The sequence below is a fragment of the Sus scrofa genome, chromosome 2 (assembly GCF_054392235.1).
Source record: "Sus scrofa isolate SSC_HxYL_T2T_F1_AM1 chromosome 2, Sscrofa_HxYL_maternal_Yorkshire_Landrace_v2.0, whole genome shotgun sequence".
Taxonomy (NCBI): Eukaryota; Metazoa; Chordata; class Mammalia; order Artiodactyla; family Suidae; genus Sus; species Sus scrofa.
In genome coordinates this window covers 107,922,484-107,942,902 of record NC_139384.1, presented here as the reverse complement: position 1 = coordinate 107,942,902, position 20,419 = coordinate 107,922,484, and the positions used below count along the sequence as shown (strand labels likewise).

Genomic DNA, 20,419 nt, shown 5'->3' with positions numbered 1-20,419 from the left:
CACAGATAATATAAAATCAATAATGTGACAACTTTTGTATAAGGTAAAATAAAAAGATTAATATTAAAGTAGTATCTATTTCCATATGTCAATGTCCTGGCAAAGTGACACTAGAAGGTATAGGGAGGTAGTCAGATGTCTGCCCCTATTTGAAGAATCCCTGTAGATTTGATGGTACAAATGTAAACTGACACAGGTGTGTTATACTGGCAGCCCAATCACCATGAGTGGTATTTCTGTTAGTGATGTGAATTTCCAGAATGATGAACAACAACAGGTACACTTTCAAGCAAAGTAAAATATAGTCTTCTCTTACTTTCCATAGTAATTACATTCCTCAAATATCATAGATAGCAAAAACAGCATAAAGCACACTGTGTGTTTATATGTAAAAGGAACTTAAGGTGTAGGTTCAGGCTTTTTCCCTTATTGAATGTCTGGCATGATATTCTCAAGTCAAAAGAAATGCTGAATAATTTCTTGTGGTTCAAGGTATACAACATCCCTGGGCCTCATTCACTAAATGCTAATAGCAGCCTCCATCATTGTGGCAACAAAGTAATTAAATGCCAGATCTGATCATGGGTACTCATAGTTTTTAGTCTGCAAAAGCATAGAAAATCAGGCTCAGATCTCGGTAATGTGTAAGGATGCTCAGAAGACCAATTTTAGCTCATCAGCACCATAGCTAGGTCTTGTGAAGGCAAAAAACCCCAAATACCCCAAAACTGAATGACTTAAAACAACAATGACATTTCTCACATTTCTGTTGTTTTATTGGATGGTTAATTCCTATGAATGCCACAGTTGATCCTCTCCAGTCACATTCCAAAATAAACCCCATACATTTTCAACTTTCTACCTGGCAAACTTCTGCTTATGCTCCAGATCTCAGTTTAGATACCACCTGGTCAAGGAGACATTTCCTGATTCCCCATGCTCGATTGAATTCCCCTTGTAGTACTCCCATAACATTCATTTCCTAATGCTCACCACATTTATAATTGCTTTGATATTATCACTGTCACACTGTCCAGTATTTTGTTTGTCCTTGTATCCTTGGTATCTTATTCAGATAGTCTTTGAAAATTGTTTTTGTATTACACTACATTGATTTGGTTGAAATCCAGTTTGTGGATCAATTGCCCAATGGATAGATTTAGAAAATATTGATGGGTTATTTAAAATGTCATTGTTTCAACTTAAAAAATTTACCCTTGGAGGAAGTTCCCCTGTGGTGCAGTGGGTTAAGGATCTGGCATTGCTGCAGCTGTGGTGCAGATCATAACTGCAGGTCAGGTTCCATCCCTGGCCCAGGAACTTCCACATGCTGCAGGTATAGCCAAAAACAGAACAAAACAAAACAAAAAATTTACCCTTGCAGATTAAATGAAATAAAATTTTTAATCAATAGAAAAATATCCATACAACATAATGTACATTCACTCATCAGAGAAGCTTTGCATTATATTTTCCACCATTTTGCAACTGGGAGATTAGACCCTTCTTTGAACATGCAGTGTTACCTGTCTGGATTTCTAAACACTTCCTATCTTGTATTTCTTGGGTATGTTCTCTGAATCTTGGGACTGGTTTGAGTCTTCAGCTGTTTGTATTAAAATCCTGGATTTTTTTTTTTTTTTTGGTCTTTTTAGGGCTGCACATGCAGCATATGGAGCTTCCCAGGATAGGGGTCTAATTGGAGCTACAGCTGCTGGCCTAGGCCACAGCCACAGCAATGCCAGATCCAAGCCGTGTCTGTGACCTACACCACAGATCACAGCAATGCTGGTTCCCAGTCAGATTTGTTTCCACTGTGCCACAATGGAAATTCCAAAACCCTGGATATTTTTTCCTCTCAGGGATTTATCCTCAGTTTTGAATCAGCTGTTAATCTCGTTTCAGCGTGCTCATCCGCTAATGGTTGATCCTTGGCTGACTCTCATCTTGTCCTTTAGAGTCTATACGTGATAGGCACAGATGTGAGCCTCAGTCTCGAGCTATCCATCTAACCCTATGTTTTGTCCTGAGCCCTGGAAGAACCTGTGACACCCACAAAATTGTTTGAAGGAATGAATCTAGAACATGACTCTTCATATTTCCACTTTCCCAGTGTGGTCTCTCTAGGGAAATGATATTGATTTGTTCATATTAATAATTCTTTAAAATACCTTCTTATACCAATTTCTGTGTCCTTTCATGGTTCTCCAATTACAACTTTGGTAAAAATATGACTCTGGTTAATGTAAAGTCCATTTCTTCTCAGTTTCCTAGGATTCAAACCATGGCGATTTATGGTACTAATATGTTGGCTTAACTAGTGCACTCTGCTTGAACTAAGAGCGGCAGTCTTCCTCTGAAAAATAGGGACTGGGTTACATTATTTCTAGAGCCCTTCACAAATGCAATACCAAAAATACTGAAATTTCTCTCATATTACTTCCTTGTATGTCCCCCTGAATTGCTGGTTTCTCTCTGTCTCTACTTGCTGCAATATCAATTTTTGGATGAGAAACTGGAACCTGGGAGAGTAAGGTGGGGCTTGAGTAGGTAATTTTTTATTTGCATGCCTGCTTTACACATATGCTTAATCAGCCTTGTAGTTTGAATAAGTGGTAGAAGCAATGCTATGTATTTGAGCTATTTTGAGACATTGAAAACATTGTGTCTCTTTCAAAATTGGCCACATCTTTTTTGATTTTCTTCCCACTCTGAACATAAAACAGGTGCACTAGAAAGAGTTGGCATAAATTGAAAAAGTTTTTGCATTGAAGACTGATCATTTCTTGTAGTTCACTTTATCTTAGTCATCAGTGTTGATTCAGAGATATTAAGTATGGTAATAACTTGAAGCCAAATTAGTCAAGATTTGGCCAGCGCCAACCAGGGCTTGCTTTAACTGTGGGAGGAACTTGCAAAAGGCAATATTGATTATGTCTGGGATATGCCAATTATAATTTGACATTCTGATTTCTGCTTTTTGTTTAACTTAGAAGCAGATTCTGCTTTGCTCTGTTTGTGAAAGACAACTGGATGAGTAAAGATTACTGCTTGGAATAAGACTAGCAATTTATCTGGAATTAGAGACAGAATGAAAACAATATCTACTTTTTGTTCATTCTGACTCAAGATGGGCCAAAGTGAGGAATATTAGTGGAACAACATTTTTTAGGTAAAAAAGAGAAAGATGAAAGTAATAAAAAAGCCAAGAGTGATACTTGAGATGAAAATTAAAACAAAATATATCTTAGTACTTGATAGATACTAAAGTGATATATGGAATGACAAGACAAGTGAAGAATTTGTGTTGCCATGAAAAAAATAATTGGGAACTGAAAGGATTCAGAGTGAGTTGGCATATAGAAAATGGGTATTTTGGAGCAAAATTTGCTGCTTTGTGATCACTATAATCCACAACAGAGATTATATTCTTTATGAGGTAACTGTCCTTTAATGTGTATAGGATGTTAAGATGGGAATCCTTCTCTCTTGGTTTTGGCTGAGACACATGAAGAAATTGGGGCTACCTTCAAGAATGAATTGTGAAGGAGTTCTCATTGTGGCTCAGTGGTAATGAACCCAACTAGTATCCATGAGGTTGCGGGTTCGATCCCTGGCCCCACTCACTGGGTTAAGGATCTTGCCTTACTGTGAGCTATGGTGTAAGTAGCAGATACGGCTCAGATCCTGTGATAGCAGTGGCTGTGGTGTAGGCTGGCAGATGGAGCTCTGATTTGACCCCTAGCCTGGGGGAAAAAAAAAGAATAAATTATGAAAGTGACCTTTTGTCTGAGAACCAGAGAGATGATTCTGAAACCCATTTTGAGGAACGAAGACAGTGGGGTCAGAGCAGGATTTTGTGAGGAGAATTTTGGGAGAGAGCTTTGAGTGCTATATCATCCCTCTTTGACATGGGAAAGATTGGAGTCTTGTTGAGAGATGTTCAGCTCAGAGAACCAGATGTGTGTGTGTTTCTTACAATTGGGAACAGAATGAACCAATGTCTGGTTCATGCCTAAGAATGTTAAAGTAGACTTTAAGGAAAAAGGACTGTATTGTCAAAGTTTCCGTAAGTACCTCTTTTAGGAGGACAAAGGTCCATGAATTGTAGCCATGGGGAAATTTCAGTAGAAATATTAGACTGAAGTCATTTAAATATGGGAATCAGCAAAAAAAGATAAAGTAATAGGGTGAGGGGACCCTAGAGTAAGAGACTAAGAGGTATGGCACTGAGGTCAGAGGCTACAGAATGATTAGGAATAGCCTGCCATAGTATGGTCAAGGGAATTGCATTTCTAGGTGTCCAGTATGAAAGTCTCCAAAGAATCTGCAAAAACATCATGAAAGATGTCCAGTATGAAAGTCCCCAAAGAATCTGCAAAAACATCATGAAAGAATAAGTCTGCTAGGCCTGAAGAACATTTAGACACCTTTTCGTGATAGTGCAGTCAAGGAAGAGCTTTCCTATCTCCTTTACCTCTCCTTCCTCCCACCACACATTTGATCCTCGAAGGTCAAGAAACTGCAGCTGTTGAGGAAGGGAGAAAAAACAAACCGAGGGAAAGAGAGAAGAAATAGACACATCTTACTCCTGAACATCTGTGGCCAGCCATAGCTGGAGAACAGTGGGCAGAATCTTACTTGTGAATGACACTGAAGGACTAATTAATGAATTGAATTAAATGCTGTAATTTCTAAATGAAGGGCTAAAGTGACCATAGCAATTTTTGTAATCAACAAGAGATTAGAAATTCAGGGGTCTGCCTAACTCAGTCACATGGCGAGGGTAAAACTTGCCATGGTCATGTCTTAAAGTACAGAGGAAGACAGAAATCATAGAGATAACTTTTGATTATGTGCCAAGAGTACTTTTTTCAAACTCCTGGCCCTGGAGGGAAAAGCATAGGTCCTTTATTGAAGGAGATGTGCCTTTGAGCTACAGATCATAATCTTTAGATTTAGTTGTTTTAAAATCTCTGATCACTATTTCTTAGCTAGTACCTCAAATAAATTGCTTAACTTCTCTGAATCTCATCTGTAAAATGGAATTAATAATATTTAATCTTGAAGGTTGTGAAGACCTAGAGGTATGCTCAAGAAATATTGTTTTTCTCTACCTTTTTACTCTCTTTTCTACATAAAATCTGAATCTGATTGATTGATTTTTTTTTTTTTTTTTAGGGTTCCACCAGTGCCATATAGAGGTTCCCAGGCTAGGGGTTGAATCGGAGCTATAGCTGCTGGCCCACAGTACAGCCACAGCAATGCCAGATTTGAGATGTGTCTGCAAATTACACTGCACCTCATGGCAACGCCAGATCCTTAACCCACTGAGTGAGACCAGGGATCGAACCCGAGTCCCCATGGATACTAGTCGTATTCCCCTGAACCATGATGGGAACTCCAAAATCTGAATCCACTTTGTGAAGTATAATTCATGAAAGATATTTGGTAAATGGTGTGGGATATACAAAAACCTCTCATAGGTCTCGGCTACTGTTTGTGGCTATACAATTCTCTCTAGAAACCAGATTGTGAATTCCTTGAAGGCAAGGAGCAGTAGTTATGATGAATGTCATAAAATGTGATAGTCAGTGGGGACTGTCAGAGTTACAGAGGAGAGGTCACTGATGTGGGTTATTAGAGAGAGTTGTAAGGTGTTAGTTCAGCTGTAAAGGTAAAGTCACACTTAATCTGGATATGATGAAATTATGTATAGCACTTAAACATGCGCAATAGAACCTATAAGCATCTCCTGATAGAAGAAAATAGCTTGAGCAAGAGTGGAAAATGGCAAAGCACAACTAGGGGATAGTGAACTGATATTTGTGATGGAGCAGAGGACTTACATGGTTTTGGGAATCCCTCTGCAGAAGGAAAGAAGCCAGTTGGTAGAAGATCCCTGTGAACTAAACACCTGTGTTTGGGACATATACTGCAGTCAAGGTGAAGAGTCTGAAGGTCTTGAGTAGGGGAAAAGGGCATTGCTTGAGAAAAATTCATCTCAAATTAATTTTTCTAAATTAATTAACTAATAATTAATTAATAATTCTAAAATTTGGTTTAAAGAATGGATTAGCTAGGGAAAAGACTAGAAATAGTGAGACTATTTACAGATTATTACAATACCTAAGTCATGAGCATTCTAAATTTGGAAGGTATTGAATTGTTGTGAGAATGGAAAGAAAAGGATGAAATATAAGAGAGAAGAACATAAAATATTTGCATTTTTAAATATTACACATGAAAAGTGTCTAGACTAGCTTTATCTAACTAAATTTCTTGTGGTGTTAGAAATGTTCTCTGCATTGTCCAGAATGGTAGCCATTAGCCACATGTAGCTGTTGATAACTTGAATTTATGGCTAGTGAGGCTGAAGAATTGAATTTAAAATTTATTTTATGTTACTTATTTTAAGTTCAAATCTGAATAGTCCCATATGGCTAATGGCTACTCTATTAGACAGTGCAGCATCTCTTTCACAACAAATTGCAATGTCCACACTTGAGTCAACAAATAGATAGTTTGAGAAATGCATTGGCAGTGTTGCCTCCTAGCCAGTGATTTGAGTTTGGCACTATTGCTGTCTTTTGAGTTTGCGTTGTGGCACAGTGGAAATGAATCCGACTAGTATCCATGAGGACATAGGTTCAACCCCTGGCCTCGCTCAGTGGGTTGGAGATCCAGAGTTGCTGTGGTGTAGATTGCAGCCATGGCGTGGATCTCGTGTTGCTGTTGCTATGGTGTAGGCCAATAGCTGTAGCTCTGATTCGACCCCTTGCCTGAGAACTTCCATATGCTGCAGGTGAGGCCCTAAAACAAAAACAAAAACAAAACCAACTATTGCTGTTCTTGGCAATTAGTGCGACAATTTGAATATGTTATTCCAGTTTTCTCTGACTACTTTGTAGGAATAGAAAAATGAAAATGCTATTACTAGTTGTAATAAATATGAGTCTCATAAATTAGGTATAATTAAGTCATATGTGGAAATCATTAAGTGTCCTGAAAATGGCAAAACTTCTGTCTCAACCTGTGAAGTCAGTTGAGGAGAAAATAAAGACTGCATATAAAAATGATAGAAAGTATACTGCAAAACATATTTCAAGATTTAAATAATTTTGGTATTATTATTGCTATTATTCAGCAACAATTCTTATAGATGCAGTGATAGAGCATTATCATTTCCTTTTCTCACATTACATTTCTGTTTATAATTTCAACAATGTGTGCTATATGGATGCAGGCATTTTTTTTTACGTATTTCTCATATTATTGCTGTCTTTAATTTATCAATGAAGAAAAGTGGCTAATTTTTCTGTAGTTACATATCTAGTAAATGACAGAGTTAGATTTTGAACAGATCTAGCTGATTCCTAAAGTTCCATTTTTGAAAGTATATAAACACAGACAAAAAAAAAATCCTCCAACTAGCATGTACATGTTTTAACATTTTTAACTTTGGTTGTTCTGATCAGGTTTATTCTCTTTCCGTTAGAGCTTGACTTAATCTCATATATGAATTGTTAGAGAGCTGACAAATAACTACAAAACACGATGCATTATTATATTAGTAAGTAATAATTGTGTTTATTAATGAATAAAAAATTAAATTTTTTTTTGGCTGGACCTGTGACATGTGGAAATTCCCAGGCTAGGGCTTGAATCGAATGCATGCCATAGCAGTGACCTGAGCCACTAGTTAGCTTTTGTGTGTGTGTGTGTGTGTGTGTGTGTGTGTGTGTGTGATCATGTAAACTACAGGTTTGTTGGTATCAGAAGTGAAGGTCTGTTTTTCATAGTGGCTGTACCATTTTATGTTTCCATTAACAATATACAAGGGCTCCAATTTCTCCATTCTCTCCCCTTGTCAACACTTATCTTTTATTTTTTTTAATAATAGCAATCCTCATATGTGTGGTGGTATCTCATTATACCTTTGATATGTATTTCTCTCATAATTAGTGATGTTTTATATGCCTTTTGGCCATGTGTATATCTTTTGTTCTGTTTTATTCTGTTGCTGCAGAAGTTCCTGGGCCCCTGCAAGCAGAAGTTCCTGGGCCAGGGATCGCACCCAACCTCAGCAGTAACCTGAGCTACAGCAATGGCAATGTCGAGTCCTTAATCACTGAGCCACTAGGGAACTCCAATATGTCTTCCTTTGAAAATGTCTATTCAGGCCTTTTGCCCATTTTAAGTAAAGTGAATGTTGTTATTACTTTTGCTATTGAGTGTTTTTGTTTATTTGTCTGTTTGTTTTTTGCTATTGAGTAATAGTTTGGCTATTTACCCTTTATCAAATATATGGTTTGCAAATATTTTCTTCCATCCCATGGATTGACTTTTCTCCTCTGTTGATTATTTCTTTTGCTGTGCAAAAGCTTTTTATTTTGATGTAGTCCATCAAAATTAAAAATAGAAATAGCCTATTATAAGCAGATAGAGTAGGAAGTTCTCTGAGAAAAAGAATGAGACATGGCTTTCTTGACATAAGAGAAGCCATTTTTAGCCTAAGGCACTTTGTGATCTAAACCTGGCCACAATACTTGCCCTTGAATAGGTCTCAGTAATTAATTAATGATCTAAAGGGAAGTGAGGGAATGCAGGAACAAAGGAAAAGCAGTCAAGAAACAATAGTTTAGTGATAGAGCAGAGTCCTCGTTCCTCTTCAAGGAACATACTTAATAATCTGATACAGATCTTTGAGTTCTGCAGGAATTAAGGCTCCTACCCAGGTGGAGGATGGAATGATGATAGTGATCTTTTTTGACCCTAATGACTTCAATCATCTGAAACTTGGACTCTGTAAACCTTTGCCCCAGTTCTGTGGGAATTGAACTCTGCTCAAGCCCTTCATGAATATGCATATATCCGTAGCTTAAAAATTCCCCAATTTTGCTGCTCACAGAGACCTTGCTTTGGGAAAGATCCCAGGTGTTCTCCTTATGCGCTACAAGTGATAAATTTTTCCTTCTCTCAGTCTTTGGCTTGCTTGTGTCTTTTAGCTTGACACCCATCAAGAGGCAAACCCAGTTTATGGGTAACAAATGATTCAGCAATTCCACTTCTGAGATTATTCAAAAGAGTTGAGATCAGGATCTCAAAATGATATCTGCACTTATATATTAATTGCAGCATTATTCACAATAGCCAAAATAAACAATTCAAATGTACATCAACAGATTGATAAAGAAAATATGGTGTATATGTATAATAAAATATTATTCAGTCTTTAAAAAAAGAAGGAAATTCTACAATTTGTGACAATATGGATAGACCTGGAAGACATTATGCTAAGTGAAATAAGTCAGTCATAGAAAGACAAATACTGCATGATTCTACTTATATGGGAAATCTAAGAAGCAAACTAAGAAGCAGAGTCAAACTAAGAAGCAGAGTAGGATGTGGTTGCCAGGGGATGGAAAAATGGGGAACTCCTGTTCGATGTGTCCAAAGAAAGTTAGTTATACAATGTTCTAAAGATATAAAGTTCTTATATAGTTAAAAAATACAGTGTTTTGTGCTTAAAAATCTGTTAAGAGGATAGATCTCATGTTAAATTGGTTTCACCATAAAAAACAAACAACCCTCTCCCTCACTTCTCCACAAAAAACCCAAAGGGCCACAGGAAACTTTTGGAAGTGATGGATAGCTTTATTACCTTGATTGTGGTGATAGTATCATGGGTGTGTACATATGTTCAAACTTATCCAATTGGACATATCAAATATATGCATTTTTTGTACATTAATTATACCTCAATAAAGCTTTGAAAAAGAAAAAAAGAAGTGGAAGTCTAATGATTACATCTTGTTTAACTCATTCTTTCTCCTCCTTTCCTAGAATATTGGTGACTGTTACAAAAATGAGAAATTCTGGATCTCTGAGAAAACAAAGGATTCCATTACATCAAGTAAGTGTAAAATCATAACAAATATTTGGTCGAGATGACCGTTTCTTTTTGTAAGCATTATCTTTTAGGAAGTGCTCGTAGGGGTGTACTAGCATCTAATTATATTAGCAGTTAATGATTGTCTCTTTTGTGTTTTGTGTGCTCTCTAGCAATTTTGGAGCCAAATTCATTGCAGCTAAGACAGAAAAGAATGAGAAAAAAATATTCTTTAGTTCTCTGTGGAAAGGGGTTTGTTTATGAGATTTTGGTGGAGCTGGAAGGGAATGATAATACTTTGGAAGATTTATCTCTACAGAAACATGGTTGGTTGCTGATCAATGTTAAACAAAGTTAAATAGCAATTTGGATGAACAGAGTTAGATTTTTAATACTTTTTAAAAAAAATATTTTCAGTTTTTAAAGTTAATTTGTATTTTATATCAGAATATAATGATTTACAGCGCAGTGTTAAATGTTTCAGGTGGACAGCAAACTGATTCAGTTATACATATACATATATTTATTCCTTTTCAGATTATTTTCCTGTACAGATTATTACAGTATATTGAGTAGAGTTCCCTGTGCTATACAGTAGGTCCTTGTTAATTATCTATTTTTTATGGTACTGTTATATATGTTAATCCCAAACTTCTCATTTGTCCCTTTGCCCAACCCCCCACCACAATTTATTTTCTAAGTCTGTGAGTCTATTTCTGTTTTGTAAATAGGTTCATTTGTATCATTTTTTAAGATTCCACATATAAGTGATATCATGTACTTATTTGTCTTTCTCTGTCTTGCTTGCTTTACTTAGCATGATAATCTTTAGGTTTATCCATGTTGCTGCAAATAGCATTATTTTGTTCTTTTTTATGGTTAAGTGATATTCCATTGTATATACACACACCGTAACTTTATCCATTCCTCTGTCAATGGACATTGAGGTTGCTTCCATGTCTTGGCTGTTGTATATAGCTCTGCAGTGAATATAGGGTTGCATTTATCTTTTTGAATTGTGATTTTCTCCAGATATGTACCCAAGAATGGGATTACTGGATCACATGGTAGTTCTGTTTGTAGTCTTTTAACAGATGTCCATACGTTCTCCATAATGGTTGTACCAATGTATATCCCCACCAACAGTGTAGGAGGGTTCCCTTCTCTCCACACCCTCTCCAGCATTTATTGTGATAACCGTTCTGATCAGTGTGAGGTAATACCTCATTGTAGTTTTGATTTACATTTCTTTGATGTGTTGAGCATCTTTTCATGTGCTTTTTGTTCATCTATCTTCTTTGAAGAAATGTCTCTTTAGGTCTTCTGCCTATTATTTGATTGTTTTTTTTTTTTTTTTTTGGTTTGCTTTTTAATTTTGAGCTGCTTGAGCTATTTGTATATTTTTGAAATTAATCCCGTATTGTTGTTTAAGACCCCTTTAATTTTTCTTTTCCTTTTTGGTTTACTGCTGACTGCACATTCGAATCACCTATGGAGCTTTAAAAAAAATTCCTGCTACCTGGCCTGTATCCCAGAAAAATTAAATTTGAGAGCAATTGAGAACCACTGCTCTGGAATGTAAACTTTTAATAGGGTCAAGATAACCTAATTTAATTTTGTTTGACCATTTAAAGAGTTAATTTCTAAATTGTTTTTCTAACTATCACACTTTCATATGGTTCTCTTAACTTTCTTTTTTTGTGTATTTGAAATATTTTTGATCAGATGACATCTACTGGATAAGCTGCTGTTTTGTCCAGGACATCAGTTTTATGAGCTCCAAATCTGATAAGCAGTTGTACGTGCTTTGTTTTCCTTGATATAAAAAAGAATCTATTGAGACATCAGCACATCTGGGGAAAAACATGTTTTTAATATTTAGATTGTTATTATTCACTTTGAATAAAAAGCTATCAAACTTGACACATATCTTTAAAGAATAGAAATGAATCCTTATGGGTAATAATGAATACGATGTTGAGAAGAAAACCAAACTAGGCACATAGCCTTAAGGAGTTTCCTTATTGCCATTTTATCACAGGAAAAGACCTTTGAGAATACTGAAATTTGACTCTTGTCTATTCATCTCGTAAGTGTTACAGCTCCTATTAAACATGGTTGCTTTGTTTTTTGCTTTTTTTCTGCTAGCTTATGCAGCAGTTTGTTGCTTTAAAAAAAATACTCAAGACATGAAGTAAAGTGAATGCCATGTTCTGGTGACTGGTATATACCAAACTAGAGGCAAATTCACATGAGAAAAGTGCTCGACGAAAATATTTCATCTAAGATATTTTCCAGCTGAGTTGCCTTAGCATTCTGTTCCCACCACATTCTCTGAATTGCACGGTGGAAAAGCTGAGACTTTTAACTTATGCTCTGCAAAGTACTGGGAACTTGCACACAGAAAATCAGGTCATTTTTTTTTATTGCTGTCTTTCTGCAAGAGTTTAATTCTTTTTAAAATTGTTTATGGAAAGGAAGAATAAATTTAGGAAGAATTTACCGTATTTAAGAACTGTCAACTACTCCAGTTATTTGTTCCCATGCTGTGTAACAGTGTACCTTGTTATTATTGACAAATCAATATAGATCAAATGCTAACAGCCTTTGTAGCCCTAATTTGGGTTTTTGTGTGTTGCAAGTATAACAATGTAGGAAGCTTATTATTGTACCTAAGAAAATATTTATTACTAGCATATGTGCCAATCAACAGAGACCAATAAATTTTATTGAGAGCACATTGCCTAAAATTTGGCTGTTATCAATATTGATTATTTCATGCCAACAGTATGTTCAGGTCTCTACAGTAAACATAAAGTTTCTTTCTTAAGAGCTTACTGTCAAAATTACATATTATTCAGCAGGACTATCCAGGCATGAAATGACCATATTGCTAGATTTCTTTGTGTTTATACTGTGTCTACCTTTCTTTCTTCTTTTTTGTCTTTTTTCCTTTTAGGGTTGCACCGGCGGCATATGGAGGTTCCCAGGCTAGGGGTCTAATAGGAGCTATAGCTGCTGGCCTATGCCACAGCCACAACAATGCCAGACCTGAGCTGTGTCTGTGACCTACACCACAGCTTATGGCAACGCTAGATCCTTAACCCACTGAGCGAGGCCAGGGATTGAACCTGCACCCTCATGTTTCCTAGTTGGATTCGTTTCCGCTGTGCCAAGATGCGAACTCCTGTGTCTACCTTTCTAATTTAGATCATGAACAATTTGGCAAGAACTATGCTTAATTCTATCTGTACTTAGAGAATAGTAATGTGAAGGAGATTCCTGCAAATCTATTCAAGAATTACACTAGGGAAGACCAAAATAATGTTACCGAAGAGATTGTATAGTATTTGAAGAAATCTGGGGAGTTTTGAAAAATGGTGCACCTACAAAAATAGTTGTTCACTTACGGAATTTTTTTATCTACCAGTTTTATAAAAGGCACCATTCTCTCTCTCTCTCTCTCTCTCTCTATATATATATATATATATATATATATATACACACACACATACATGCATATATTTTTTTTTTCTGACTCCCTCTCTCTTCTCTATCTCTCTATAATATATATATATATATATATTTTCCTTACTCCTGGTTCTGCTATTAACTAGTTATATGATAGCAGGAGGAAGATCAGGTATCCCTTCTGGGACTTAGTTTCCATATCTGTAAAATAAGAGTATGAACTACTTTATCTTCAAGAGCTTTTACAGTTATTAAATAAACATTATTAAAAAGAGGGTACATTTACAAAATGTAGATTTCGCTGAAAACATGGTCGTTCTTTAACAAGAAATTATCACTGAATAAGTTGATAAAAATTGAGTGCACCAGTAACAGCTAAGGAAGGTGGCCCATGAATCAGAAAATGTGAAGATTTTCCTGTATAAAATTCCTACCTTGGTGCTCCTATTTCCCTCTTGTGGAATGGTCTTCCCCTACACTCAACCCTGGCTTTCTCCTCATTATTCCCCAAGTCTTTGCAAACAAGTCCTTTCCACCGAGAAGGCTTCCCTGAAAAACCTATTTACAAAATTCTCCTCACCCATATCTCTCTATCCCCACACTTTGCTTTTTTTTTTCCTTCAGAGCTCTTATTACTGACTACCATTGAAGTATATTTTACTTTATATACTTAATTATCTGCTTCTCCTACTAGGATATAAACTCTTATTATGAGAGAAATTTTATTTATATGGTTTATTGAGGTTTTACCAGCTTCTAGAACAGTGCTTTGCACATTGAAGGCACTGTAAGTATTTATTGACAAAGGGAGCAAATTTCTTTATAATAACTCCAGTTTTTGAGCAATGTAGCCTTTCCTCTTTTTCTATAATATCAGTTAATTTTCAGAAGTAGTTTACTAGATAAATATCTTACTAATTTATATTAGCCTTTGTGGCTAAAATTTCAATTTCTTTTCCTCCCTCTCTCCCTTTCTCTTTCCCTCCCTTCTCTTCCCTTCTGTTCCATTCCCTTCCCTTCCTTTCTTTTCCTTTCCTTTCCTTTGAAATGTGGGAAGGAATTTTGAGTTAACCAAAAAGAGCATGGAGCCTTTACTTTCTTTTTGCCTAAATATCAAACTATCAAACACTTTCTCTTGAGTTTCCTATAATTGCCAATTCTTGCAGATTGTTTTTGTATTTTTAGTATAACCTGAATATACATGAATACTAAATATATATGTTTATATTTATTTTTAAAATTAAAAATAGATTTTTGAACTTTGTAAATTATTTGTGTCTGCTCAGGTCAGAACAACAGATTGTACTTTTATTTTTGATTAATTCAAAATAAAGCATCAGTACAGTGAAGAGCTGAACTGTAGCTAAATTTGGTTCCCATCATGATTCATTAGAATACTTAGACAGTCACACTGTCACTGGCTACAAAGTTGCTGGGAACAGTTGCATAGGATGAGATAACTCTGTAAGGAAAATCTCATCGGGATTCTGTAGGTGGAGAATGGTTTGCTTTATTTTAGGAAAAAATGGAGTTAAATTACTTACATCAAACTTCTTCTCCCTTTAAACAAAGTCTTTAGAAGTCCAAACAAAATCAGAGAAGTTGATTGGTTGCTAATATGAATCTAAATGATAAATTTATGGCAAAAGCTTAAATTATTTGAATGACGTAAGGGAAAAAGAGAATCAAACATCATTATAATTCTTGTATTTCCAGCATAACACCATTCATTGAAGGCTTATATTTTGTACTATATCCAATCATATTTAGGAATTCTTGCTTTTTATCAATTATCACTAGTATACCAAATTTACTTTCAACTGCATAGATACAGTTTTAGACATAAATTTGGCTATTTGAATTTCGAGTTCATGTAACTATAAAAGAAAACACTATAAACAAATTGGAATGTCATTTTTGGATATAGTTATAGTTAACCTCTGAGGTCCTGCATATGTATTGCTGGTCTCTGCTTAAGAAAGAACCCAGGGAAGAAGGCACTTTGTGTAATTTGGTGCTATTTGCTGCTTAACCCTCTATTGTTTTAAAGTGGCTCCTGGCAACAGAAGGCTTTGATGGACTGTGTTTGGGTGACAACTGTCTGCTATTAACATGAGAAAAAATGAAGGACTCCGGTTTCAAATAATATAGCTTCCTTAATCTTCACAAGCACAGAAAAGTCAGTCAAAATATAATACTTGTTCACCATCAGTATTAAGCTTGGATTTTTGTTCTTTCTGAAGCTGAGCAAATTGGATATAAATCTAGGTAGTTAGTTTTATACAACCAAAGCAATCGTGTTTGTGCTGGACAGTGATTGCTTTTGTAGCTCTATTCATTTTAAAACTGACTCATGGCTGAATTATGAATAGGACGTTGGTCTAGAATTTATAAAAGGAAAATTTTTTAGTAGTGCCTCCTGGTCTTAACAAAAGCAGATTTTAATCTGTTTTTTGGATTCTTGGTAAGTGCAGGTGGACAAAATTATTAAACAATTCATTTTATTAGTTAACAAAATTGAGAATTTGTACTTGATGCTCCTGAAAGAGGCATCGCTAGATTTTGCCAGGTATAAGCTGAACATAGATTACCATCTGGCCTGGCTACAGATTTGTCTGTACCCATCTGGACTGAGTCATAAATAAACTTTCTCAAGACATCTTGGTAGCCACTGCCACACTCACCCTCTTAAGTTCCAAAACATCATACTTTTCAAAAGTACACAGTAGCTATTTGATACAAATCTAAATTATGCAAAATGGAGTTCCTGTTGTGGTGCAGTGGAAACGAATCCAACTAGTAGCCATGAGGATGTGGGTTTCATCCTTGGCCTCGCTCAGTGGGTTAAGGATCTGGCATTGCTGTGACCTGTGGTGTAGGTCATAGATGTGGTTTGGATCCTGAGTTGCTGTGGCTGTGGTTTAGGCCAGCAGCTGTAGCTCTAATTTGACCCTAGCCTGGGAACTTCCCTATGCTGTGGGTGTGGACATAAAAAAAGGAAAAAAAAAAAAAAAGAAAAAAAGAAAAAAAATTATGCAAATCTATGCTTGGGTTTATAAAAATGTTCTTGGTTTATTGAAGAATTTCAACCACAGAGATTATTACATTTTAAAATCTGCCTTCAATTGTACCACTAAGAATATTTCTGTCTAGGTTGTAGAGCCCATAAACACATCCTAGGCAAACTGCACAACCTTCTGGGCTGATTCAGTCTAGTTCAGTTAAAATCTTCTGTTAATGGACTGATTTGAACTGTATCACCATGGCTGCCTCCAGGGCAGGGTTGGCCTGAAGTGAGGAAAGGAGCCAAGTCTCTGCTTTCATTCTTCTCATTCTAACATGTTGAATGGGAGATGCACTTTCATGTGAAAGACACTCTGTGTCTTGAATGTCTTATCTTCCTCCTATGCTGGGTCTAGTTCCTCTGGCATTGTGAGAGGGAAAAGAGAGAGATGAGAGGGAAGAAATGTCGCTGAACTTGTTTTCATTGTTATCACTGCTTCTTTGGCTTAAATTTTAGTGGTCCTGGCATGGCAGGTATCTGAAGGCTAGCTCTTCTGAAGGCATGTGTCCAGCTTCAAAAAGCTCTGGGGCAGGAGGGCTGCCTTACATGTCTTCCCTGCTGCATGGGTTCACATTTGAAAGACAGTCTCCCTTTTGGGTGGCATTCAGGTTACATAGCTCAGGCCCAGCTTCTCCCTGTACTGTTCCCTTGAATAATGGAAAACTGGTGTGAACCTACCAACTATTCCCACACTGCTGTCTATCTCCCCATTTCTCTCTTTCTGTCCTGCAACAGGCACTGAAGTAGATGAGCAAGTCTGCTGCCTTCAAAACTCTCACGGTAAGGAGTGGTGTTCCAGTTGCTAGCTTCCAGGTAGCTTCCTCTGAACTTCATGAGTGAGTCTCTTGAATTCCTCCTCTTTTGTCTGGTAGGGGGAAGGCACCCCTTTCCTTTACCCATGAAGAGGCAAAACAATCTTTTCTCACCACAAATTCTGAATTTCCCATAGGCCGATGATCCCAGTGACTTTTTCTTCCTCCTTTTTTCCTGGCCACAGCAAATGTAGACGGCAGAGGCAATAGCAGGACAGCAGTGGTTAACTGGGTAGAGTCCAGTCAAATGACTCTTATTACGCCTGAGGGAAGGAGTCTGTCTCCAATCACCAGTAAATCTCTTTCAAATTTGAAGGTATTAAGCCTGCCCTTTTCCTTAGCTTGAGCCCTAGTTGCTCATTTCAGGATTACAGAAAAACTCAACATCTGTTCAAAATATCAGTAATGTCTTGCTTTATATTCAAAATATGAAGCAACTACTTTTTCTGCAATAAAAAATTCTGCTAACATTTCCACAATTCAAACCTGGTAGGTCAAGTAGATCAAATGTGGAAACTGTATTTTTCTTATTTCCTCTCGGAGGTGACATTTAAGATGTAAACAGTAATATTCATATCCTTTATAATAAGTGAATTATGTGATAGTTGAACTAGGCAAAGATTTCATTCAGCTTGTACATAAAATGTAACCAATGTATACTTTTCAATCATTATAAAAATTAGGGTTCAATAAAAAAGTTCTCTATAATGTTTTATATAAGTAGATTCCAATGAAATGGACATTTAAAACAGAATAATTCCTAAACTGTATGGCCCTAGTGATTCCCTGGCTCCAGCTTTAAAATTAATATGGTTACTGATATGAATGTCAATTATTTCCCACATACTTATTCAAATATTAATTTAACAGAGAATTTACTTTTGCTTATATTTAGTTTTGTCATTTTAGGGCTCTGAACAACAGAGAAGTAATTTTTTTTTCTTTTTCAGTCACACCCACAGCCTATGGAAATTCCCCAGGCCAGGGATCAGATCCAAACCACAGCTTGAACCTATGCCACAACTGTGGCAGTGCTGGATGGGATCCTTAACCCATTGTGTCAGGCTGGGGATTGAACCCACATAGCCTCAAACACAATGCTGGATCCTTAACCTACTACACCACAGTGGGAACTCCCAGAGAAGTAATTTGACAAAGAAAATTCAATAGTCTTGAATGGGAATTATAAGGGGAAAACTAAATGGGGTTATTTCTTCTCTGTGAGTAGAATATGTAAAGGAAGCGGTAAGGTATTTATGTGTAAGGAGGCTAGAAAACTGGTTTAAAAATGAGAAAGGCAAATCGCTGATGCCTTGGCTAGTGATAGAAGGAAGAGGGTAGGAGATAGAACACACAGAACAGTCAAGACCTGTACTCTGGGTTTGGGGGGCAAATGAGAAGGGAGCAGAAGTCATGCAAATTAGGAGTGCTGTCAAGGTATATTTAGAGGGGTAGAGGTGGAAAGCATGAGAATATCTTAACTGATGAGAGAGGTTCCAGTGGGTACTGTGATAAATCTAATGCATTGTTATATATAATGTATGTATATAAAATATACATGTATATACATAGGTGCATATAAACATATTTGAGTATGTTTCTATATTTTATATGTTTCATCATATCATCATATTTTGATTATATTAAAAGAATGAAATAACACATATGTGCAGTTTAAAACAGTGTGTAGATTATATTCAAGAGAATATGCTCTATCAGTGTGGGACTGTGAATCCTTGTCTTATACTCTGTATGTGAGAGAGAGGGGACTTGGAGCCTCACTTGCTGGCCTGGTAGCCAGGCCCTTACAGATTCCAGTCTCCTAAGCAGTTCTTACTCCTACCTCCTAGCACTCTGTGGTGTTGAAATGGAGTTGATTTGGTGGTCAGTAGAGCAGCACCAGCCACCTCATTGTAATTCCTCCTCTGTTATGAAAGCCTATTTCGGCTACAACTTCAATTTTCCATCACCTCGCATCTATTATGAACTTCACAGATCCCTAGAGACTTTTGTTCCTTTATACCTTCCTAAGAATGGAAAATGATCACCTCTGACTTTTGTACCTCCCAAACTTCCCCTGAGACTAGCGTAGAGGCTTGCAAGATCTCTGGAGGTTGGCGGGAGTGGAGTGGCTGGGTATGACTGGGATTTAATTTGCTTAGTACCTGTCTGTTGAGTCAGCCTAAAGGAAGGTGTACAGGAGTCCAGTTAGTGTCTCAGGGACTGTGACCCCTGAGCCTGATCTGGGTTGGAATCAGTGTTTTAAAGTGCTCATGATAACCTTTATCATCTAGATTAAAGTAGGAATCTGGCCAGTGTGGACCAAGAAAGAAGATTGGTGAGAGATATACTATTAGATATGGTCCTAATCTAGTAGGACTGAAATGGCCCTAGGAAATCAAGGATGGCTCTAGCCATGAGAAAGGAAGGAGAGATACTTTCAGTGCTGAGGGACTGTGTTTCAAAGAACGCATGAATGTTTAGGACCTCTCCCAGGAGACCTTCCCACCAATTTAGGTCAGAAGGACTAGTGTTTCTGGCTGAGGAAGCAATGGCCAAAACACTGCCAAAGTTTGCTGGAGCAATCAACCTATGGGAGTTGAATGTCATCAGTACATTGCTGAGCATATCTAGGGAAGGCAGGAACCTACTCTGTCCTTCCGCCAGAAGCATCTTTAGAGGGCATTGTCTAATTGTGTGTGTATGTTTTCTCATTCTTTACATCTAATTGAAAGCAAAATTTTTAAGGTTTGTATGTGGGTTTTCTAGCAACACATACAGCATTTCCAAAAAGGAGGTTGGAATATGTAGGGAAAGTCATCTATGGCACAGAACCTAGCAAAGATAAGAGATTTAACTCCTTTAAGACTGGAGCATAGTGGGAGTGGGAGTGAATTCAGAAGTGTCTTCCTGTGGTTTCTTTATCTTTGGATGGTTTATTCTTGCCTGAGAAATTCTAAAAAGTTCCAGAGGTTTGGATCTGTGTTTTATTTATAGTTGGTATCTACACTTTTATTCTGAAATGCTCTGGCTCAGAGCTTGGAAGGAGGAGGATCTCAATAGCAAATGTACAGAAGTGAAAGCTAGAAAGAAAACTCATGACAAAGGCACAAGCATTTGCATTTCATGTTTGTAAATGGTTCACCCAAAGTAATGAAACCCTTTATGATTTTTCCTTAT

At 36.8% G+C, this 20,419-nt stretch overlaps 1 protein-coding gene across 4 annotated transcripts in view; it reads left to right on the top strand.

Moving 5' to 3' along the window:
• The window catches only part of LOC110259422 (endogenous retrovirus group K member 9 Gag polyprotein), a 789,250-nt gene that overhangs the window by 12,779 nt on the left and 756,052 nt on the right, over window positions 1-20,419 (top strand). For 2 of the 4 annotated variants that reach the window (XR_014838262.1, XM_085014015.1), the window contains exon 4: window positions 9,847-9,916. The gene's annotated coding sequence lies outside the window, so the exon portion shown is untranslated. Of the gene's footprint in view, window positions 1-9,379; window positions 9,463-9,846; window positions 9,917-10,429; window positions 10,487-20,419 lie in introns of those variants that run through there. The other 2 variants (XR_014838261.1, XM_085014016.1) reach the window with 2 other exon arrangements.